Source organism: Ovis canadensis, chromosome 12 (assembly GCF_042477335.2).
Source record: "Ovis canadensis isolate MfBH-ARS-UI-01 breed Bighorn chromosome 12, ARS-UI_OviCan_v2, whole genome shotgun sequence".
Taxonomy (NCBI): Eukaryota; Metazoa; Chordata; class Mammalia; order Artiodactyla; family Bovidae; genus Ovis; species Ovis canadensis.
The window spans coordinates 6,176,757-6,195,214 of record NC_091256.1 but is presented as its reverse complement, the minus strand read 5'-3'; positions in this window follow the sequence as shown (position 1 = coordinate 6,195,214).

Here is an 18,458-nt window from a genome sequence, read left to right as displayed (position 1 = left end):
AGCAAACCAGTTTCTTCCAAATACAGGCTTGCAAACACACACTGGGTGGCTGCCTCTTCTTCCCTGAAGGACGATCACTTTCCCCACATCCTGTGAACTCTGCATCCCAGCCTGCTGGAAAAGCACTTCTTGGAGGTCATTTTTCAGGGACAATTTTCCCTGGAGCCCGGGGCCGTAGGGAGGGCCCCATGCTCGCTGGGAAAGGCAGAGTCACATCCACAGTCTGTTCTATCCCTTTTGCCCTGTAGGAGAGCTCTAGTGAGCCTAGGTCTGTCAGGAAAATTCTTGGCTCCTATGGGGACACATCCTGTGTGTTAACCTGCATATGGGACCGAGGGGCCACAGGGCGCCTGCTCCTCTCGGGGGGTAACCTGAAGTGGTGCGGCCCAGCAACAGCCTGAACATCCATCTAATTGCTCTTTTCTTCCTTCTGATAGAGCTAGCTTTGCTTCTCGCTTTGGCATTTCGGAAGCCAGGGGGAGCCCCACCGCTGTTGTCCTGGGGTCTATTGGAGGTACCAGGTCTACTGGACCCCAGCATGGCACCCGACCCCCTCAGACACACTCCCGCAGCCTCCTTCCCCATGGGCAGGACTGTTCTGACCTAGGAATGTGTTCCCAAGGCTCAGAAAATGCAGGGAGACACACGGCCCTGACTCTGGAACTGAGGCCGTTGGAGCAGGCCTGGAGGTCTGACGTCTGAGACGGCAAACGCTTGCTGCGAGATACAGGTGTGAAAACACACTCTCTGGGGCTGCCTTTCCTTCCTCCAAGGAAGATAGCTTTTCCAGTCTCCTCCGTGCTGAGTCATACAAGGCTGGAAAGGTCTGGCTTAGAGGGCATTTCTCAGCGGCAATGGCCCCTGAGGCCCTGCACCCAGGGAAGGATCCTACCCTCCCAGGGGAAGTCAAAGCAACCTCCAAACAGCTGTTCTATCATGTTTCCTCTGCAGGAGGGAGCTAGTGAGCCCAGGTCTGTCTGGAACGTTCTTGGATCCTGCGGGGAAATCATCCTGGGAGCCCACCTGGATACCAGTCGTAGGGGCTAACATCTGCATTTTTCTTCCTTGGAGCCCTAACGCAGTACAGCCTAGCAACTGCTTGAAAATCCATCCTGTTGCTGTTTTCTTCCCTCTGACAGAGCGAGCTTTGCTCCCCACTTTGGGATTTCAGAAGCAAGGTGGTGGCCTGCAACTCCTTGCCTGGGGTCCATTGGAGGTGCAAGGTGCCCTCGACCAGGTGACCCCAGCATGGCACCTGGCCCCCTCAGACACACTCCCGCAGCCTGCTTCCCCATGGGCAGGACTGCTCTCCCCTAGGAATGTGTTTGCGAGGCCAGGAAACTGCAGGGAGACACAAGGCCCTGATTCTGGAATGGAGTCTGTTGGAGCAGGCCTGCAGGTCTTATGTCTAACAAGCCAAACACTTGCTGCAAGATACAGGCCTGAAAACACACTCTTGGGCTGCCTTTCCTTCCTCCAAGGAAGAGAGTTTTCTCAGCCTCCTGTGGGCTGAGAGTCACACAGGGCTGAAAAGCACTTACTGGGAGATTAGTTTTCATTGGCCATGGCCCCTGAGGCCCTGTGCTCAGGGAGGGCTCCCTCCCTCCCAGGGAAAGTCAAAGGAAGCTCCAAACGGCTGTTCAATCATGTTTCGGAGAGAGTCATTGCCAAGGCAGGTTTATAAGAAGTTCCAGGGTCCCCAAGGAGAGAGGGGTCTAGAATTCTCAAGGAGGAAGAAAGGGCACACTTTTTTCCCTCTACATTCCTTCGGATTATATAACAATCATGCATCCTTCTTGAGGACGGTCTCTGGAAAAACCTTCTGGCTAATCCTGTTATCTTAAAATGTAAATGATGGGAGTAGGTCTAGTGAGTCTTTACAACCTCCAGACATTCTTTTGTTCGTTGTAATAACTTATTGGAGAGTATATAACTCCATTACTAACACTAGCAAGGGGGTACACTTTCTGCCCCTTGTGATGTCTCTGTCAGAAGCTTTCTCTATCTCCTTTCTACTTGAATAAGACTCGATTGCACAAAAGCTCTGAGCAATCAAGCCTCGTCTTGGGCCCTGGATTGAATTCTTCTCCTCCATAAGCCAAGAATCCCAGCATCTTTTCGTGGCTCAGCAACAATATTTCATTTCCTCTGCAGGAGAGAGCTAGTGAGCTTAGGTCTGTCTGGAACATTCTTGGATCCTGTGGGGAAAATATCCTGTGCACACATCTGGATACTGGGCCTAGAGGCCAAAATTCGCATTTCTTTCCCGCGGAGCCCTCACGTGGTGTGACTGAGCAACTGCTTGAAAATCCATCCCATTGCTGTTTTCCTCCTTCTGACAGACAGAGCTAGCTTTGTTCCCTGCTTTGGGATATCTCAACCGAGGGGCCGGTCCATAGCTACTCGCCTGGGGCCCATTGGATGTGCAAGGTGCCCTCGACTAGGTGACCCTAGCATGGCACTCAGCCCGCTCAGACACACTCCCGAGGCTTCTTTCTCATGGGAAGCACTGCTCCAACCTAGGAATGTGTCTGCAATGCTTGGAAAGTGCAGTGAGACACACAGCCCTGACTCTGGAATTGAGGCCCTCAGAGCAAGCCTGCAGCTCTGATGTCTGAGAAGCAAAACACTTGCTGCAAAGAGAGGCCTGAAAACACACTCTCTGTGGATGACTTTCCTTCCTCTAAGGAAGACAGATGTCCCAGTCTCCTGCTTCCTGCATGTCACACAGCTGGAATGCGCTTGCTTGGATGTCATGATTCAGTGGCAATGACCCCTGAGGCCCTTTGCCCAGGGAGGGCTCCCACACTCATAGGCAAATCAAAGCAACTTCCAAGTGAGTCAGCTCTTCACATCAAGTGGCCAAAGTATTGGAGTTTCAGGTTCAGTATTAGTCCTTCCAATGGATATTCAGACCTGATTTCCTTTAGGATGGAGTGGTTGCGTCTCCTTGTAGTCTAAGCGACCTACAAGCATCTTCTCCAACACCACAGTTCAAAAGCATCACATTTTCAGCTGTCACTTTCTTTATAGTGCATCTTTCATATCCATCCATGACATATGGAAAAACCATAGCCTTGACCGGATGGATCTTTGTTGGCAAAGCAACGTCTCGGCTTTTTAATATGCTGTCTAGTTTGGTCATCACTTTTCTTCCAAGTCATAAATATGTTTTAAGTTCATGGAGGCAGCCATCACCTGCAGTGATTTCCAAGCCCCCCAAAATAGTCTGCTGCTGTTTCCAATGTTTTCCCATCTATTTGCCATGAAGTGATGAGACTGGATGCAATGATTGTAGTTTTCTGAATGCTGAGCTTTAAGCTAACTTTTTCACTCTCCTCTTTCACTTTCATCAGGAGACTCTTTAGCTCTTCTTCACTTTCTGCCATAAGGGTGGTGTCATCTGAATATCTGAGATTATTGATATTTCTCCCAGCAACCTTGATTCCAGCGTGTGCTTCCTCCAGCCCAGTGTTTCTCATGCTGTACTCTGCATATAAGTTAAATAAGCAGGGTGACAATATACAGCCTTGACATGTTCCTTTTCCTATGTAGAACCAGTCTGTTGTTCCATGTCCAGTTCGAACTGTTTCTTCCTGACCTGCATACAGGTTTCTCAAGAGACAGGTCAGGTGGTCTGGTATTCCCATCTCTTTCAGAATTTTTCCCAGTTTCTTGTGATCCACACAGTCAAAGGCTTTGGCATTGTCAATAAAGCAGAAATAGATGGGTTTTTTTTTTTCGGAACTCTCTTGCTTTTTCAATGATCCAGTGGATGTTGGCAATTTGATCTCTGGTTTCTCTGCATTTTTTAAATCCCTCTTGAACATCTGGAAGTTCACAGTTCATGTGAACTTGGAGAATTTTGAGCATTACTTTACTAGTGTGTGAGATGAGTGCAATTGTGCAGCAGCTTGAATAATCTTTGTCATTGCCTTTCTTTGGGATTGGAATGAAAACTGACCTAATGACTAGATGTTTTCAATTGCATATGCTGAAAGAACTGGGTGTGCAGTTTTGAAGGAAAAAAAAATCATTTTAACCCATTTTCTCTGAAGTGCAAGGCATATCATGGCCATCCCTGAATCATAAAGTCACCTTTTCTTTATGTAGTCATAGTTTCATGCCTAAATTATAGGCCAACTCGTGCTCAACTTGACTCTGATGTCAGGGGCAGATCAACTGATAAAAAGCTTGGATTGTCCCTCTGGAGGAAAGTGAGATCTTGGTCCCACGAGAAGAATCTGAAGGGTTAAGGGAACTTGCAAGAGTGGGGAAAGCTTAGTCCATCCTACATGTACCAAAATCTTAAATAAGGCTTATTTACTTTACCGAAGTAAAAAAACAGATGATGAAAACAATTATAAATCAATGAAAGGTAGAGAAACTCATAGTCTGTGATCAAAAATTGCATTCTAAGAAAACTTAGTTCTCTTAACCTAGAGAGGAGACTAAATTCCATCTGGTAGCAGCTTACCAGAAGACAAGCAAACAAACAAACAAATTATCAGTAAGCTTAAAAAAAGTATTTTCCATATATCTTGAAGTAGCAGTATTTCTGCAAAGGCATCAGTGTGAAACCACAGAGGACATGGTTAAAACCTGATGAAATAGAAATTGACAATGTCATCTGGTCACTGCTGCGACTTGAAATGCTTTAATATGATAACTAGAATGATAACTGACAGCATTTGACCAGGACATATCAGATTTTCACGGATGTCATATCATTTCTAGGATATCTATATTAGGAACTGAAGGAATCTTTGAACCTAGGAAAGAAAACAACAGTCTCAAAGGCCCTTGCTGAGTCATCTAGCAGCAAGGAATGTCTTTGCAAGGATCGCAAAGTGAAGGGAAGATACACCGACCTGCCTCTGCAACTTCGGTCCTCTGAGCAGATCTGGAGGTCTCCCTTTGTATAAGCTAACCTGTTCCTTCCAAATAGAGGTTTGCAACACAAAACAAGTGGCCGCCTATTCTTCCCCGAAGGAGGCTCTCTTTCCCCACATCCTGCAAACTCCCTTTCCCAGCCTCCTGGAAAAGTGCTTCTTGCAGTTCCTTTCAGAAAATCCTATGGACAGAGAAGCCTGGTAGGCTGCAGTCCATGGGGTCGCTGAGGGTCGGACACGACTGAGCGACTGCACTTTCATTTTCACTTTCATGCATTGGAGAAGGCAATGGCAACCCACTTACTGTTCTTGCCTGGAGAATCCCAGGGACGGGGGAGCCTAGTGGGCTACCGTCTATGGCGTCGCACAGAGTCGAACACGACTGAACCAACTTAGCAGCAGCAGCAGCAGCAGCAGCAGCAGCAGCAGCAGCAGCAGCAGTTCCTTTCTTAGGGGCAGTTATCCCTGAGATTGGGACCTGGAAAGGCAGAGCCACCTCCACACACACATCTTTTCTGTCCCCTTTCCTCTGGAGGAGAGCTCTAGTGAGCCTAGGTCTGTCAGGAAAATTCTTGGCTTTGACGGGATCACACCCGGTGTGTGAACCTGCATACCCGACCTAGGGGCCACAGGGCACCTGTTTTGCTCGAGTGGGTCCTGGAGGGGTGCAGCATAGCAAGAGCTTAAAGATCCATCCAATTTGTCTTTCTTTTACCTCGGAGAGAACGAGTTTGCTCCACCTCCACCCTTTGGCAGTGTGGAGGGAAGAGGGCACAACCCTCTCCCAAAGGGGACATAGGGCCTACCAGGAGAGAAAGGCCCCTTGAGGAGCTGAGCCCAGGTAGGCAGCCAGTGATGTCAAGCACACTCCCGCTGCTTGCTTCTTCATGGGCACTCCGACAATCTGCTAGGAATGTCTTGGCAAGGATCTCAAAGGGAAGGGGAGATACATGGCCCTGTCTCTGGAACTTCAGTCCTCTGAGCAGATCTGGAGGTCTTGAGTTGTATAAGCAAACGTGTTCCTTCCAAATAGAGGCTTGCGAACACACCCCCGGTGGTTGCCTCTTCTTCCCCGAAGAAGTCTTTCTTTCCCCACATGCTGCGAACTCCCTGTCCCAACCTCCAAGATTAGCGCTTCTTGCCATTCCTTTCTTAGAGGCAGTTATCCCTGAGCTTGGGGCCGTAGGGAGTAGCCCCACACTCACAGGGAAAGGCAAAGACTCCTCCATACATCTCCTCTATCCCCTTTGCTCTGGAGGAGAGCTTTAGTGAGCCTAGGTCTTTCAGGAAAATTGTTGGCTTGGACAGGATCTCACCCTGTTTGTGAACCTGCATACCCAACCGGGGGCCACAGAGCACCTGTTTCAGTAAAGTGGGCCCTGAAAGGGTGCAGCCTAGCAAGAGCTTGAAAATCCATTCAATTGCTGTTTTTGTACCTCTGACAGAGCGAGCTTTGCTCCACCCTTTGGCAGTGTGGAGAAAAGAGGCATGACACCCTCCCCAAGGGGACATGGGGCCTACTTCGAGAGGAAAGGCCCCTTGTGGAGTTGAGGCACACAGTCGTGTCAAACACACTCCCACTGCTTGCTTCTTCATGGGCACTCCCGCTATCAGCTAGGAATGTCTTTGCAATGATCACAAAGGGAAGGGGAGATACACAGCCCTACCTCTGGACCACCGGTGCTCTGAGCAAATCTGGTCTCCCGTTGTTGGTCAAGTTCAAGTTCAAGGTCAAGGTCAAGTTCAAGTTCAAGGTCAAAGTCAAGGTCAAGTTCAAGTTCAAGGTCAAGGTCAAGGTCAAGTTCAAGTTCAAGGTCAAGGTCAAGGTCAAGTTCAAGTTCAAGGTCAAGTTCAAGTTCAAGGTCAAAGTCAAGGTCAAGTTCAAGTTCAAGTTCAAGGTCAAAGTCAAGGTCAAGGTCAAGTTCAAGTTCAAGGTCAAAGTCAAGTTCAAGTTCAAGTTCAAGTTCAAGGTCAAAGTCAAGGTCAAGTTCAAGTTCAAGTTCAAGTTCAAGGTCAAAGTCAAGTTCAAGTTCAAGTTCAAGGTCAAAGTCAAGGTCAAGTTCAAGTTCAAGTTCAAGGTCAAGTTCAAGTTCAAGTTCAAATTCAAGGTCAAGTTCAAGTTCAAGTTCAAGTTCAAGGTCAAGTTCAAGTTCAAGTTCAAGTTCAAGGTCAAAGTCAAGGTCAAGTTCAAGTTCAAGGTCAAAGTCAAGATCAAGTTCAAGTTCAAGTTCAAGTTCAAGGTCAAGGTCAAGTTCAAGTTCAAGTTCAAGTTCAAGGTCAAAGTCAATGCCCACAGGAAGATGTGAGGATAAAGGGCCTCATCCCAGCACAGCACCCGCTCCCACCGGCCCCTGACTCCCGCAGCACGCCCCCTAAAACAACACTGTCTTCCCAGAAAAGAGAACGGAGAAGCCATGTGTGTGCCAAAGGAGCAAGATGAACGAACGATGCAACGCCCTCCAACTTTGGGCACACCTGACGCCTGGGAACCCCGGGCCCGGCCGATGGGTCCCCGCCGTTCTCGGGCGGGAGCGGGGGTCGACACGTGGGCCGAGAGCCCTTGCCCGGGCCACCCGCAAATCCCCTGAGACGTGATCCGACCCCAGGGACCGAGGGCAAACGTACCGCTTGAGGTGCTGGAGGAGCTGGACGAAGCCATGGTGGGAGAGGCACACAGGAGCGCTGCAGACTGCTGGCCGAGTGGGCGGGGACCCAGCAGCCCAGGACTCTGGAGAGCGGGAGGCGTCTCCACCCCCATTGACGTCAATAGGGTTTGGGTGCGTAGATGGAGGGGGCCGCCCCTGGCCTCTTTCCAAGCAGAGACCCTGGACGGAGTCCCGTGGAGTGAGTGGGCTTTTCCCGGGCACAGCTGTGCCCCGGACCGCCAAGATCCCCGTTGGGGTGGGTGGGCAGTTCGGGGGCTTTGGTTTGTGGCCCTCCCTCGCAGCGGATGGTGGGATCAACCCCGGGTGGATCAATCAGGGGCCCTCAGCAGTGCCAAGGGAGCTCACCGCCCAGGAAACGCCCCCTAGGTCCCTTTGAATTGGCCGCCCACGCCCCCTTTCCCAGCCTGCCTTGTTCTGGGGTTTCCCACCTTTTCACATACCACAGGTCCCTGGGCCTGGACTGTCCCCCGCTGGCTCCTCCGAGGCATTCCGGGACAACGGACGCTCTCTCCAGCGCCTCCACCTAGATCCCACGCTGTCCTCGCCTCCATATGCCACCTGCGCCTCCCCAACTCCTCCGTGGGCTCCTGGCGTCCTTTCCCTACAGCAGTCCCAGAGCACCAGCCCCGAGGGCTTTGAGTTGCCTGGAGCCCAAGGCTCCGGCCAGAGACCTGAGGGGCCAGCGTCTGGACCGGCAGCTAATGCCATTAGGGGCTTTTCTCATGTGGAGCCTGAGGCCAACATCCGTGGCAACCCCCAAGCGCGAATGCCCCGGAGATACACGCCCAAGGGGACAGTGTACCCCCTATGTGGGGAAGGAGGTTCCTGTTTTCCCAGCACTGCATGGTGGCACGTGGAATAGCCCTGTGGGAAAGCCCATGGAAAAGCCTCGAGGGAAAGACACAGATCCCTTGATCCACAAGACGGGAAGCGAGACACTGCTGCTACTGCTCAGGAGGAAAGCACACCTGCATGACCCCACTCGAGACGAGGACTGACGCCCCTTGGGAGACTCCAGAAGTACGCCAAGATCCATGTGAGCACGGGAGAGGAATCCTCAGGTTCTGGTCCGACTCCACACAAGGTCTTAGGCGCCGGCATCGACGGGCGAGGAATCCTGAGAGGCCACCGAGCAACTCGCATGGGGAATGACCTTTCCTGAGGCCAACAGAGCGGGTCCATGAGGTCCCCGTCGTAAGTCGAGAGCACAAGCCGCAACTCAAGAAAACCAGGAGGTTCCCCCCTCCGGGCGAGATGTGGCCCACTTTGGCTGAGGCGTCTCGAGGCTAATCACATCTAACCTCTGGAACTTCCAAAGGGTCCTTGACACCCTTACTGCAACTCAAGAAGTTCCCCGACATACCCGTCTCCAGTCGAAAGAAAGCACGGCGTTCGGCCCACATCCAGAGGAGCCCCGTTTCCACCTCGTAGCTCGAGATGAGGGATCCTTTCCCTGCTTGGTCGGGAAAGAATTCCCGGCGTTCCCGTCGCATCTCAAGAGCAGGCACTCTCCAAAGGAAAGGCGAGAGGAACTCCAGGGTCGTGCCACCATTCCCAGAGTCCCCCAGATGTCCCAGTCCATTCCTGAGGAACCTCCTTTCCCTGCACTGCCTCGACTTTCACGCCGAGGATCGACTCACACCAGGGTGGCACGTGAGACAGCCCTGTGGGAAAGCCTCGTGGGAAAGCCTCATGGGAAAGCCTCGAGGGAAAGCCACAGATCCCATGATCGACACGACGGGAAGCGTGACACTGCTACTACAGCTCGGGAGGAAAGCGCACGTGCATGCCCCCTCTCGAGACGAGGACTGACTCTCCTGGGCAGAAGCCAGAAGTACCGCAAGATCCATGTCAGCACTGGAGAGGAATCCTCAGGTTCCGCCTCCGACTCCACACAAGGTCTTAGGCCCCGGCATCGAAGGGAGAGGAATCCCGAGCGGCCCCCGAGCAACTCGAATGGGGACTGGCCAGTCCTGAGGCCACCAGAGCGGGTGCCTTAAGTCACCGTCGTAAGACGAGAGCACCTGCCGCAACTCGAGAAAATCCAGGAGGTACTCCCCTCCAGGCGAAATGAGGCCCATTTCCGCCGATGCTTCTCGACACTAATCACAACTAACCTCTGGAACTTCCAAAAGGTCCTTCACACCCTTGCTGCAACTCAAGAAGTTCCCCGACTACCCCTGTCCACTCTAGAGGAAGCACAATGGTCCCGCCCACATCAAGAGGAGCCCCGTTTCCGCATTGTAGTTCCAGATGAGGGATCCTTTCCCTGCTTGGTCGGGAAAGAATTCTGGGCGTTCCTGTCGCAACTCAAGAGGAGGCGCTCTCCACAGGAAAGGCGAGAGGAACTCCAGGGTCGTGCCACCATTCTCAGAGTCCCCCAGATGTCCCAGTCCATTCCAGAGGAAGGTGTTTTCCCTCCACTGCCTCGACTTTCACGCCGCAGATCGACTCACACCACGGTGGCACATGGGACAGCCCTGTGGGAAAGCCTCATGGGAAAGCCTTGTGGGAAAACCTTGAGGGAAAGCCACAGATACCATGATGCAGTTGATAGGAAGCGTGACACTGCTGCTACAGCTCTGGAGGAAAGGGCACGTGCATGCCCCCTCTCGAGAAGAGGACTTACTTCCCTGGGGAGACTCCAGAAGTACCCCAAGATCCATGTCAGCACTGGAGAGGAATCCTCAGGTTCCGGGCCCGACTCCACACAAGGTCTTAGGCTCCAGCATCCAAGGGAGAGGAATCCCGAGAGGCCCGCGACCAACTCACATGGGGACAGGCCTTTCCTGAGGCCACCAGAGCGGGTCCCTGAGGTCCCTGTCATAAGTAGAGAGCACCTGCCGCAACTCGAGAAAATCCAGGAGGTTTTGCCCTCCAGGCAAGATGAGGCCCATTTCCGCTGTTCCTTTTGAAGGCTAGTCACACCTAACCTCTGGAACTTCCAAAAGGTCCTTCACACCCTTGCTGCAACTCAAGAAGCTCCCCGACATACCCGTCTCCACTCGAGAGGAAGCACGCGGGTCCTGCACACATCCAGAGGAGTCCCGTTTCCGCCTCGTAGCTCGAGATGAGGGATCCTTTCGCTGCTTGCCCGGGAAAGATTTCTGGGCGTTCCTGGAGCATCTCGGAGGAGGCGCTCTCCACAGGAAAGGCGAGAGGAACTCCAGGGTCTTTGCGCCATTCCCAGAGTCCCCCAGATGTCTCAGTCCATTCCAGCGGAACCTGTTTTCCCTGCACTGCCTCGAGTTTCACGCCGAGGATCGACTCCCACCACGGTGGCACGTGGGACAGCCCTGTGGGAAAGCCTCGTGGGAAAGCCTCATGGGAAAGACTCGAGGGAAAACCATAGATCATTTGATGCACGCTGCGGACTGCATGACACTGCTGCTACCGCTCTGGAGGAAAGCGCAAGTGCATGCCCGCATTCGAGACGAGGACTGATTCCCCTGGGGAGACTCCAGAAGTACCCCAAGATCCATGTCAGCACTGGAGAGGAGTCCTCACGTTCGGGCCCCGACTCCACACAAGGTCGTAGGCCCCGGCATCGACGGGAGAGGAATCCCGAGAGGCCCCCAAGGAATTCGCATGGGGACTGGCTTTTCCTGAGGCCAACAGAGCGGGTCCCTGAAGTCCCCGTCGTAAGTCGAGAGCACCTGCCGCAACTCGAGAAAATCCAGGAGTTTTTGCCCTCCAGGCGAGATGAGGCCCATTTCCGCTGTGGCTTCTCGAGGCTAATCACATCTAACCACTGGAACTTCCAAAGGGTCCTTCAGACCATTTCTGCAAATCAAGAAGTTCCCCGACATACCCGTCTCCACTCAAGAGGAGCACGAGGGTCCCGAACACATCCAGGGAAGCCCCGTTTCCGCCTCCTAGCTCGAGATGAGGGATCCTTTTCCTGTTTCGTAGGGAAAGAATTCTCGGCGTTCCCGTCGCATCTCAAGAGGAGGCGCTCTGCACAGGAAAGGCGAGAGGAACTCCAGGGTCGTGCCACGATTCCAAGAGTCCCCCAGATGTGTCAGTCCATTCCAGAGGAACCTGTTTGCCCTGCACTGCCTTGACGTTCAAGCCGAGGATCGACTCCCACCACGTGCGCACGTGGAACAGCCCTGTGGGAAAGCCTCGTGGGAAAGCCTAGTGGGAAAGACTCGAGGGAAAACCATAGATCCTTTGATGCACGCAGCGGACTGCGTGACACTGCTGCTACCACTCTGGAGGAAAGCCCAAGTGCATGCCCGCATTCGAAACGAGGACTGACTCCCCTGGGGAGACTCCAGAAGTACCCCAAGATCCATGTCAGCACTGGAGAGGAATCCTAACGTTCGGGCCCCGACTCCACACAGGGTCGTAGGCCCCGGCATCGACGGGAGAGGAATCCCGAGAGGCGCCCTAGGAACTCGCATGGGGACTGGCCTTTCCTGAGGCCACAAGAGCGGGTCCCTGAGGTCCCCGTCGTAAGTCGAGAGCACCTACCGCAACTCGAGAAAATCCAGGAGTTTTTGCCCTCCAGGCGAGATGAGGCCCATTTCCGCTGAGGCTTCTCGAGGCTAATCACATCTAACCACTGGAACTTCCAAAGGGTCCTTCACACCCTTGCTGCAACTCAAGAAGTTTCCCCACATACCCGTCTCCACTCGAGAGGAAGCACGAGGGTCCCGCACACATCCAGGGGAGCCCCTTTTCCGCCTCCTAGCTCGAGATGAGTGATCCTATCCCTGTTTCGTAGGGAATGAATTCCCGGCGTTCCCGTCGCATCTCAAGAGGAGGCGCTCTCCACAGGAAAGGCGAGAGGAACTCCAGGGTCGTGCCACCATTCCAAGAGTCCCCCAGATGTGTCAGTCCATTCCAGAGCAACCTGTTTTACCTGCACTGCCTTGACGTTCAAGCCGAGGATCGACTCCCACCACGTGTGCACGTGGGACAGCCCTGTGGGAAAGCCTCGTGGGAAAGCCTCGTGGGAAAGTCTCGAGAGAAAACCATAGATCCTTTGATCCACGCGGCGGACTGCATGACACTGCTGCTACCGCTCTGGAGGAAAGTGCAAGTGCATGCGCGCATTCGAGACGAGGACTGACTCCCCTGGGGAGACTCCAGAAGTACCCCAAGATCCATGTCAGCACTGGAGAGGAATCCTCAGGTTCCAGCCCCGACTCCACACAAGGTCTTAGGCCCCAGCATCGACGGGAGAGGAATCCCGAGAGGCCCCCGAGGAACTCGCATGGGGACTGGCCTTTCCTGAGGCCACCAGAGCGGGTCCCTGAAGTCCCCGTCGTAAGTCGAGAGCACCTGCCGCAACTCGAGAAAATCCAGGAGTTTTTGCCCTCCAGGCGAGATGAGGCCCATTTCCGCTGTGGCTTCTCGAGGCTAATCACATCTAACCACTGGAACTTCCAAAGGGTCCTTCAGACCATTTCTGCAAATCAAGAAATTCCCCGACATACCCGTCTCCACTCGAGAGGAGCACGAGGGTCCCGAACACATCCAGGGAAGCCCCGTTTCCGCCTCCTAGCTCGAGATGAGGGATCCTTTTCCTGTTTCGTAGGGAAAGAATTCCCGGCGTTCCTGTCGCATCTCAAGAGGAGGCGCTCTGCACAGGAAAGGCGAGAGGAACTCCAGGGTCGTGCCACGATTCCAAGAGTCCCCCAGATGTGTCAGTCCATTCCAGAGGAACCTGTTTGCCCTGCACTGCCTTGACGTTCAAGCCGAGGATCGACTCCCACCACGTGCGCACGTGGAACAGCCCTGTGGGAAAGCCTCGTGGGAAAGCCTCGTGGGAAAGACTCGAGGGAAAACCATAGATCCTTTGATGCACGCAGCGGACTGCGTGACACTGCTGCTACCACTCTGGAGGAAAGCCCAAGTGCATGCCCGCATTCGAAACGAGGACTGACTCCCCTGGGGAGACTCCAGAAGTACCCCAAGATCCATGTCAGCACTGGAGAGGAATCCTAACGTTCGGGCCCCGACTCCACACAGGGTCGTAGGCCCCGGCATCGACGGGAGAGGAATCCCGAGAGGCGCCCTAGGAACTCGCATGGGGACTGGCCTTTCCTGAGGCCACAAGAGCGGGTCCCTGAGGTCCCCGTCGTAAGTCGAGAGCACCTACCGCAACTCGAGAAAATCCAGGAGTTTTTGCCCTCCAGGCGAGATGAGGCCCATTTCCGCTGAGGCTTCTCGAGGCTAATCACATCTAACCACTGGAACTTCCAAAGGGTCCTTCACACCCTTGCTGCAACTCAAGAAGTTCCCCGACATACACGTCTCCACTCGAGAGGAAGCACGAGGGTCCCGCACACATCCAGGGGAGCCCCTTTTCCGCCTCCTAGCTCGAGATGAGTGATCCTATCCCTGTTTCGTAGGGAAAGAATTCCCGGCGTTCCCATCGCATCTCAAGAGGAGGCGCTCTCCACAGGAAAGGCGAGAGGAATTCCAGGGTCGTGCCACCATTCCAAGAGTCCCCCAGATGTGTCAGTCCATTCCAGAGCAACCTGTTTTACCTGCACTGCCTTGACGTTCAAGCCGAGGATCGACTCCCACCACGTGTGCACGTGGGACAGCCCTGTGGGAAAGCCTCGTGGGAAAGCCTCGTGGGAAAGTCTCGAGAGAAAACCATAGATCCTTTGATCCACGCGGCGGACTGCGTGACACTGCTGCTACCGCTCTGGAGGAAAGTGCAAGTGCATGCGCGCATTCGAGACGAGGACTGACTCCCCTGGGGAGACTCCAGAAGTAACCCAAGATCCATGTCAGCACTGGAGAGGAATCCTCAGGTTCCGGCCCCGACTCCACACAAGGTCTTAGGCCCCGGCATCGACGGGAGAGGAATCCCGAGAGGCCCCCGAGGAACTCGCATGGGGACTGGCCTTTCCTGAGGACACCAGAGCGGGTCCCTGAGGTCCCCGTCGTAAGTCGAGAGCACCTGCCGCAACTCGAGAAAATCCAGGAGGTTTTGCCCTCCAGGCGAGATGAGGCCCATTTCCGCTGAGGCTGCTCGAGGCTAATCACATCTAACCACTGGAACTTCCAAAGGGTCCTTCACACCCTTGCTGAAACTCAAGAAGTTCCCCGACATACCCGTCTACACTCGAGAGGAAGCACGGTGGTCCCGCACACATCCAGGGAAGCCCCGTTTCCGCCGCCTAGCTCGAGATGAGGGATCCTTTCCCTGTTTCGTAGGGAAAGAATTCCCGGCGTTCCCGTCGCATCTCAAGAGGAGGCGCTCTCCACAGGAAAGGCGAGAGGAACTCCACGGTCGTGCCACCATTCCACGAGTCCCCCAGATGTGTCAGTCCATTCCAGAGAAACCTGTTTTCCCTGCACTGCCTTGACGTTCAAGCCGAAGATCGACTCCCACCACGTGTGCACGTGGGACAGCCCTGTGGGAAAGCCTCGTGGGAAAGCCTCATAGGAAAGACTCGAGGGAAAACCATAGATCCTTTGATCCACGCGGCGGACTGCGTGACACTGCTGCTACCGCTCTGGAGGAAAGTGCAAGTGCATGTCCGCATTCGAGACGAGGACTGACTCCCCTGGGGAGACTCCAGAAGTACCCCAAGATCCATGTCAGCACTGGAGAGGAATCCTCACGTTCGGGCCCCAACTCCACACAAGGTCTTAGGCCCCGGCATCGACGGGAGAGGAATCCCGAGAGGCCCCCGAGGAACTCGCATGGGGACTGGCCTTTCCTGAGGCCACCAGAGCGGGTCCCCGTGGTCCCCGTCGTAAGTCGAGAGCACCTGCCGCAACTCGAGAAAATCCAGGAGGTTTTGCCCTCCAGGCGAGATGAGGCCCATTTCCGCTGAGGCTTCTCGAGGCTAATCACATCTAACCACTGGAACTTCCAAAGGGTCCTTCACACCCTTGCTGCAACTCAAGAAGTTCCCCGACATACCCGTCTCCACTCGAGAGGAAGCACGAGGGTCCCGCACACATCCAGGGGAGCCCCGTTTCCGCCTCCTAGCTCGAGATGAGGGATCCTTTCCCTGTTTCTTAGGGAAAGAATTCCCGGCGTTCCCGTCGCATCTCAAGAGAAGGCGCTCTCCACAGGAAAGGCGAGAGGAACTCCAGGGTCGTGCCACCATTCCAAGAGTCCCCCAGATGTGTCAGTCCATTCCAGAGGAAACTGTTTTCCCTGCACTGTCTTGACGTTCAAGCCGAGGATCGACTCCCACCAAGTGTGCACATGGGACAGCCCTGTGGGAAAGCCTCGAGGGAAAGCCTCGTGGGAAAGTCTCGAGAGAAAACCATAGATCCTTTGATCCACGCGGCGGACTGCGTGACACTGCTGCTACCGCTCTGGAGGAAAGTGCAAGTGCATGCGCGCATTCGAGACGAGGACTGACTCCCCTGGGGAGACTCCAGAAGTACCCCAAGATCCATGTCAGCACTGGAGAGGAATCCTCAGTTCCGGCCCCGACTCCACACAAGGTCTTAGGCCCCGGCATCGACGGGAGAGGAATCCCGAGAGGCCCCCGAGGAACTCGCATGCGGACTGGCCTTTCCTGAGGCCACCAGAGCGGGTCCCCGTGGTCCCCGTCGTAAGTCGAGAGCACCTGCCGCACCTCGAGAAAATCCAGGGTTTTTGCCCTCCAGGCGAGATGAGGCCCATTTCCGCTGAGGCTGCTCGAGGCTAATCACATCTAACCACTGGAACTTCCAAAGGGTCCTTCACACCCTTGCTGCAACTCAAGAAGTTCCCCGACATACCCGTCTCCACTCGAGAGGAAGCACGAGGGTCCCGCACACATCCAGGGGAGCCCCGTTTCCGCCTCCTAGCTCGAGATGAGGGATCCTTTCCCTGTTTCGTAGGGAAAGAATTCCCGGCGTTCCCGTCGCATCTCAAGAGAAGGCGCTCTCCACAGGAAAGGCGAGAGGAACTCCAGGGTCGTGCCACCATTCCAAGAGTCCCCCAGATGTGTCAGTCCATTCCAGAGGAAACTGTTTTCCCTGCACTGCCTTGACGTTCAAGCCGAGGATCGACTCTCAACACGTGTGCACGTGGGACAGCCCTGTGGGAAAGCCTCGTGGGAAAGCCTCGTGGGAAAGACTCGAGGGAAAACCATAGATCCTTTGATCCACGCGGCGGACTGCGTGACACTGCTGCTACCGCTCTGGAGGAAAGCGCAAGTGCATGCGCGCATTCGAGACGAGGACTGACTCCCCTGGGGAGACTCCAGAATTAACCCAAGATCCATGTGACCACTGGAGAGGAATCCTCAGGTTCCGGCCCCGACTCCACACAAGGTCTTAGGCCCCGGCATCGACGGGAGAGGAATCCCCAGAGGCCCCAGAGGAACTCGCATGGGGACTGGCCTTTCCTGAGGCCACCAGAGCGGGTCCCCGAGGTCCCCGTCGTAAGTCGAGAGCACCTGCCGCAACTCGAGAAAATCCAGGAGGTTTTGCCCTCCAGGCGAGATGAGGCCCATTTCCGCTGAGGCTTCTCGAGGCTAATCACATCTAACCACTGGAACTTCCAAAGGGTCCTTCACACCCTTGCTGCAACTCAAGAAGTTCCCCGACATACCCGTCTCCACTCGAGAGAAAGCACGAGGGTCCCGCACACATCCAGGGGAGCCCCGTTTCCGCCTCCTAGCCCGAGATGAGGGATCCTTTCCCTGTTTCGTAGGGAAAGAATTCCCGGCGTTCCCGTCGCATCTCAAGAGGAGGCGCTCTCCACAGGAAAGGCGAGAGGAACTCCAGGGTCGTGCCACCATTCCAAGAGTCCCCCAGATGTGTCAGTCCATTCCAGAGGAACCTGTTTTCCCTGCACTGCCTTGACGTTCAAGCCGAGGATCGACTCCCACCACGTGTGCACGTGGGACAGCCCTGTGGGAAAGCCTCGTGGGAAAGCCTCGTGGGAAAGTCTCGAGGGAAAACCACAGATCCTTTGATCCATGCGGCGGACTGCGTGACACTGGTGCTACCGCTCTGGAGGAAAGCGCAAGTGCATGCCCGCATTCGAGACGAGGACTGACTCCCCTGGGGAGACTCCAGAAGTACCCCAAGATCCATGTCAGCACTGGAGAGGAATCCTCAGGTTCCGGCCCCGACTCCACACAAGGTCTTAGGCCCCGGCATCGACGGGAGAGGAATCCCGAGAGGCCCCCGAGGAACTCGCATGGGGACTGGCCTTTCCTGAGGCCACCAGAGCGGGTCCCCGTGGTCCCCGTCGTAAGTCGAGAGCACCTGCCGCAACTCGAGAAAATCCAGGAGGTTTTGCCCTCCAGGCGAGATGAGGCCCATTTCCGCTGAGGCTTCTCGAGGCTAATCACATCTAACCACTGGAACTTCCAAAGGGTCCTTCACACCCTTGCTGCAACTCAAGAAGTTCCCCGACATACCCGTCTCCACTCGAGAGGAAGCACGAGGGTCCCGCACACATCCAGGGGAGCCCCGTTTCCGCCTCCTAGCTCGAGATGAGGGATCCTTTCCCTGTTTCTTAGGGAAAGAATTCCCGGCGTTCCCGTCGCATCTCAAGAGAAGGCGCTCTCCACAGGAAAGGCGAGAGGAACTCCAGGGTCGTGCCACAATTCCAAGAGTCCCCCAGATGTGTCAGTCCATTCCAGAGGAAACTGTTTTCCCTGCACTGTCTTGACGTTCAAGCCGAGGATCGACTCCCACCAAGTGTGCACGTGGGACAGCCCTGTGGGAAAGCCTCGAGGGAAAGCCTCGTGGGAAAGTCTCGAGAGAAAACCATAGATCCTTTGATCCACGCGGCGGACTGCGTGACACTGCTGCTACCGCTCTGGAGGAAAGTGCAAGTGCATGCGCGCATTCGAGACGAGGACTGACTCCCCTGGGGAGACTCCAGAAGTACCCCAAGATCCATGTCAGCACTGGAGAGGAATCCTCAGTTCCGGCCCCGACTCCACACAAGGTCTTAGGCCCCGGCATCGAC